Below are 5,811 nucleotides of genomic sequence, written 5' to 3'. Positions count from 1 at the left end.
TCATCTGCAACGTGTAGCTATGGAGACTCCGTGTCTAGTAGCAATGCCTTTAAGTGTCTGAAGAAGAGCTTGGAAAAGACTCCAACCTCCCCAGGCATCAACCATTCGTTTGTACTTTTGGAGGGAGGGAGTGTTTAATGGAGGCCCGGCTAAAGGAATGTTCAAGTTGGTATCGAGGAACTTTTCAGATAATAGACCGCCCATTACTGTCCCATACGTTATAAGTTTGACTCCTGTGAGCTGACAAAGCTCTGCCATTTTCTGTTGAGGACGCATATCAACAATGGAATGCTGGACCTGATTGCTTACAACAGGAATCTCATTTTCTAGGATTATCTGTAGCCTCTCTGTATCGAAATTTGTCAAGGCGACTGTCTTAATTTTACCTTCTTCTTTCAAATCTGTAAGGTGTTTTAGTGCATCAAGGTAACCAGTATTTGCATAATCCCACCAATGAAACTGAAGCATGTCCAAGGAAGCCACGTCCATTCTCTTTCGTGAAACATTAATACTGTCCCTTACAAAACTACTTGTCATCTTAACAGGCGGTGGCACCCATTTCGTAAGACCTCTGACCTTTTCCAAGTACTCTGGTGGACGCTCCTGACGAACTCGATTGATAAAGATGCCATATAGATCTTCAGCCGGTCCATAGTGGTCTGCCATGTCGAAGGTGGAGAGGCCAGCGTCTGCGTAGCGTTGATTTGCATTGTGTTCGATCACAAGGCCCCCATGCAACTTGGGTTGGTGATTCTCTTCGTGTTTGTCCATATAATTAGGATGTAAGGCATGTGCCATGTCAGCAGATACAAGAAAGCTCCTCTGAATAGCTTTCTTGAGCAGCTTAGAATCTGTGGTGAAGGAACTTGTAATTCGTGAAAGAGTATTCAACATGGCTGGAGACCCAGCGCCCTGGGCTGAATCAGATCCGACCTCCTCATGATCAAACAAAGCCACCATTCTAACACCAGACTCATCTTCAAGGTTGCTATCAGAAGATGTTGCGTCTATCAATGCCTTTAGAGAGCAAAATGACATGCAAAGATTATCAAGCCTTCCTGAGAACAGAAATTCTTTTGCGGCACCAGCTACTATGCTTGGTTGAGTATCACATGCTTGCGATTCAAAATCAGATATATGTTCCGGTTCGCATCCAAGCTGATCTGCAAGTAGCATCTTCAGCAACCACTTTATTGAGCTCGGCCTTGACTGCCGTTGCCAAGATGGGAAGAAGATGCGTCTGTGTATTCACCTTGAATGCATCTTTAACATCCCTATCTAAGTGAATTGCCAGAGTAGGGATCTGCATTATGGGCTCCTCAATTCGAACAAGTTTATGCGAATACGAAACAGAGCCATCCTTTTCTTCTGCCACTATCACCCTTCCTGCAATCGTCAAGTCACGGTCAAACCATGTATGCCACAAGCCACCACCATAAGTTTGGACACCTTTGGAGACCATGTTCATTCCCATAACATCACCAGTGCTGCAGGCTGAGATGCGGCAGAAGGATTAAGCCCCAAGTCCATCAATGTTGGAATATCACCAGGCTCCACGTCGCCGCGAGACGGCAGCCCCTTCATCTGATCCAATGCCTCAATCGTCTTCCTTCTCCTTAACCTCGTCGCGCGAAACTTCTCTGTGCGCATAAATGGCGTCAGCGCCGATCGCCTTCGCCAGCTCCACCAAAACCGTCTCTGGCTTCCTGATTCTGACCACCAGATCGGACCCTCTCGCCTGGAGATTCTTCTGGAGGTCCGCCACCGATTCGACCAAGAACGACGCCCGGTACGGGCCTGCCTTATCGAACCCAGAAGAGGATTTCCCGTAGTCCTTCGGATCGAAGCAGTAGACGGGCAAGACCGATACAGACTCGTTATTGGCCGAGTTGAGGCACTCGTTGATAGTTCGATCGATCTGTTGAACCATGAAGTTGTCAATAGCAGTCTGTTCGCTTGGGTCCTTGCCGATCAAAGCGGGGCCAATGATTGTGTTAACATTGTTGACAGCCTTCGATACACCCTTTCCGAGGTAGTCTTTGCCTCCATCGCGCAACTCAAGGGCCGCGTAAACTCCAGTGGATGCACTACTTGGAACAGCGGCTCTAGCCAAAGTTCCATCTGACAGAATGATATCGACCTCGACTGTGGGATTGCCACGGCTGTCAAAGTTCTGCCTAGCCTTGACGCTCTGGATCGTCGCCATGGATGGATGCAGAGAGAGAGAGAGAGAGAGATGTGAGAGAGTGGAGAAAGTGGTTGACGGCGGCGGTAAAGTCACCGGAGGAGAAAGCGGCGTTGCCTTTGGCTTTGGCTTCGTCGGCCATGGCTGTTTGGCAATTGAAGAAACCTATTCTACAGAAAGTAGAGGGATTGCGGGTTGAGGGCATGGCTTGGGCCTGGATTTGGGCTGCTCCTTTTTTGTGGACTTCAACTTCTGTTTCTTTGAGTTGGCATGGGTTTTAAGTGTAGGCAAACCCACTTTAACATATATATATATATATATATTTTTTTTTTTTTTTTTTTTTTTTGGATAGAGAATATATATATATATATATATATATATTTTTTTTTTTTTTCTAATACATAGTAACATATGTATTTTTTTTTTCTTTTCTTTTGTAATAAAATTGACTTTCTTTAATGAAACATTTATTTATTTATTTTGATGTGACTGTACTTGAAGTTTTGAAGTTTCAAGTTGCCTACGTACTCTTCCAAAGAAGAGATCAAGTCATAACGTAGTTCAAATGAGTGATGGTTTTGATGATGATTTTGCCGTACACAGTTTATGCTCTTGCGGGCGAGGAGCGTTTGTTGTCACCTTTTAGGCTCGTGCAGACCAGGAGCTTTGGTTGTCGCCTTTTAGGCTCGTGCGAACGAGGAGCGTTTTTTTTTTTTTTATGATTTTGTCAAACGATCTTAGAGAGGCATTCCTTGCAATCTTCATAGCAAGGAGTCTTGACTGAGTGATTGAAGAAGTCTTCTGGGAAGAAATCGCGCATCGTAATGGCAACGGGCGATCTTTGTGTCATAATTTCATCATCCTCAACATTTTCATGTAGCTTTGAAGGTTGACGGTAGCTGCTTTGCCCCCTTTCCGATTGGTGAACTTGTGGAGGAGACCTATGTTTCTTGTGCATTTTCTTTGGAGTGACATAAGTCCATCCTTCAGCTTCACTTGACTTGTCTGACATGGTTTTGGAGCATGCCCCCAGCGGTTGAGGTGAAGATTTTGAGTTCGAAGAGCCAGAAGTGACGGTGGTATAGTTTGACTTCACCACATCATTAAGATCTAGCTCGATGATCCCTTTCTGAGCCAACTTCATGATGAGATCTTTTAGCACAAAGCACTTTTCCGTCGGATGACTAATGAAGCGGTGGAATTTACAGTACCTTGGACTGTCAGTACGGTTCATATCTTCTGGCCGTTTTCACTCAGGTAGGTCGATCACCTTTTTGTCAAGCAAGTTTTTCAACATGGCAACCACGTCAGAGTCGGGGAATGGATAAGTCTTCTCCTCAAGCTCCTTCAAAGTGCGTTTACGTATCTCTTGATCACGAAAAGCTTCGGTTTGAATTGCCTTGCTTCGTGTATGGATTTTGACTGGAGTTGTGTTGACCGTCATTGCTTCCTTGGTGGGTTTCCACGTAGCCTTATCCACCTTTGGCCCCAAAACTTTGTCATTCTTGTAGTCGGCGATCTGTTCTTTCTTCCCATGACGGGTGATGCTTAACTCCATATCATGGGCGCGGGTGGCTAACTCCTCAAATGTTCGTGGTTTGATGCCTTGAAGGATGTAGTGTAGTCCCCACTGCATGCCTTGAACGCACATCTCAATGGCAGAGGTTTCAGAAAGCCGATCTTTGCAATCCAGACTTAAAGAACGCCATCTATTTATGTAGTCGACGACAGGTTCATCTTTCCACTGTTTCGTACTGGTCAGCTCTAACATGCTTACAGTACGACGAGTGCTGTAGAAACGGTTGAGGAATTCCCTTTCTAGCTGGTCCCAACTGTTGATAGACTTAGGTTCGAGGTCAGTGTACTAGTCAAAAGCGTTACTTTTTAGCGAACGCACAAACTGTTTGACGAGGTAGTCTCCCTCCGTCCCAGCATTGTTGCAAGTTTCAATGAAATGGGTGACATGTTGCTTTGGGTTGCCTTTTCCATCGAACTGCATGAATTTTGGGGGCTGATAACCCATTGGCATCTTCAAAGCATCAATCTTCTTGGAGTAAGGCTTTGAGTACAGTACTGAGTCATGTGAGCTTCCTTCGTATTGTGTCTTGATGGTGCTTGCGATCATCTCTTGTAGCTGCTGGATAGAGAGAGATTCCATGAACGCCGTTGCTTGGTCTAGCTTCGGCTTCTCTTCGACTTTCTCCACTGGAGGCTTCTCTTCTTCGTCGACTTCTTTCTTTAATGGACCAACATTTGGGTCGACTTTCATGTCGAGCCGCGTATCTAGTTGGTTGATGAGTGCGGCGATATGCAAATCCTTCTCTTCCACAGTCCGTGTAAGCTTTGCAATTGCTTCGCTCATTTGAGCCAGTTGTTCTTCAACAGAGGTGACGCCGATGGTCATGACTTGTGCAGCCAATAGACATGACTTTCCTTCAGACATCCATAGTGCTGATGAAGAACCCCATTGGCCATTTTGGGGTGTCATCTTGTGTGCCTCAATAGCATGCTTTGGTGCCCCCAGCAAGGTCAGGTGGATGACCGACTCGCTCCTTTGATGCTGCTCTTGCTTGCTTAGCAGTACCAACTTTGCAGCGGCATGTTGAGGAGTGGTTGTGGCACCAATGGATGCTCCATTTTTGGCGGAAGTGCTTATGCTTCTTCCCTTGGTGGTTGCAAGAACGGCTTGTCCCTTGTTTGATGCCATTGATTTTGGAGGTGTGCTTTGGTTGTTGTCAACTCCGTAACCATGCTCCTTCAACTTCTTTTGAGTTTTGGTGAGGTCACGATCTTTGTCATTGACGGTGTTTGAAACCTTCTTTCCAAGATTTGAAGAGGAAGCAAAGTCATGCCTAGCCTTTGACATGAGTTCGTAGGCATTTGGGTTAAAGCCTTCTTCGGTCTTCTTAGTTGGAAGAGAGCTTGGTTTTACCTTGACGCCATGCTGTGCCTCCAGACGGTTGATGAGTCCGGCAGTTTGCAAGTTTTTCTCCTCTGCAGTCTTTATCAGCCTTGCAATTGTTTCCTTCATCTGAACCAGCTGTTTTTCAATGGAGGTAGTGCCGATAGTCATGACTTGTTCTTTGTTTGAAGTCATGGACTGTGCTTGAATATCTTGAACGGAGACAGAGATGAGAGGTAGAGATTGTCCCACTGGGCGTGCCAAATTTGTAAACACGAAAAGTTCCTGCAACAAGAAACAAAAATACCGTGTACAAAATATATTTTGTATTAATGATTTTGGGGTTACAATCTCTTTGTAATTTGATCCTCTGATTCTATCTTCGTATGGTGTAGGTTTGTGGATGAGTTGTTGATCCAAAGGGCCGTCGGGGCTTGATCTAAGGATGAACAGTTGATGAACGAATCTTCAAGAGGCGTTGGGCTTGATCTTGAAGAATGGGTGTATGAGTTTGTTGAGGTTGTTGATCCAAAGGGCCGTTGGGGCTTGATCTTAGGATGAACGATGAACACTTTCTTCAAGGGCCGTCGGGGCTTGATCTTGAATAATGGTTGTGTGGATTTCTTCAAGGGGCTTTTGGGCTTGATCTTGAATGAACGGATGATGAACGATGAACACTTTCTTCAAGGGCCGTCGGGGCTTGATCTTGAATAATGGTTGTGTG

The 5,811-nt window shown here is 45.4% G+C and overlaps 2 pseudogenes; both read right to left on the bottom strand.

Annotated features, from left to right (window-relative positions):
• Positions 1-1,462, bottom strand: LOC137744444 (probable aspartyl aminopeptidase; annotated as a pseudogene).
• Positions 1,463-1,464: 2 nt separating this feature from the next.
• On the bottom strand, positions 1,465-2,252 carry LOC137744443 (blue-light photoreceptor PHR2-like; annotated as a pseudogene).
• Between the last annotated feature and the right edge of the window lie 3,559 nt (positions 2,253-5,811).

Source organism: Pyrus communis, chromosome 9 (genome assembly GCF_963583255.1).
Source record: "Pyrus communis chromosome 9, drPyrComm1.1, whole genome shotgun sequence".
Classification (NCBI taxonomy): domain Eukaryota; kingdom Viridiplantae; phylum Streptophyta; class Magnoliopsida; order Rosales; family Rosaceae; genus Pyrus; species Pyrus communis.
Note: the sequence above shows the minus strand (reverse complement) of the source record. Positions and strands in the feature narration are given on the sequence as shown.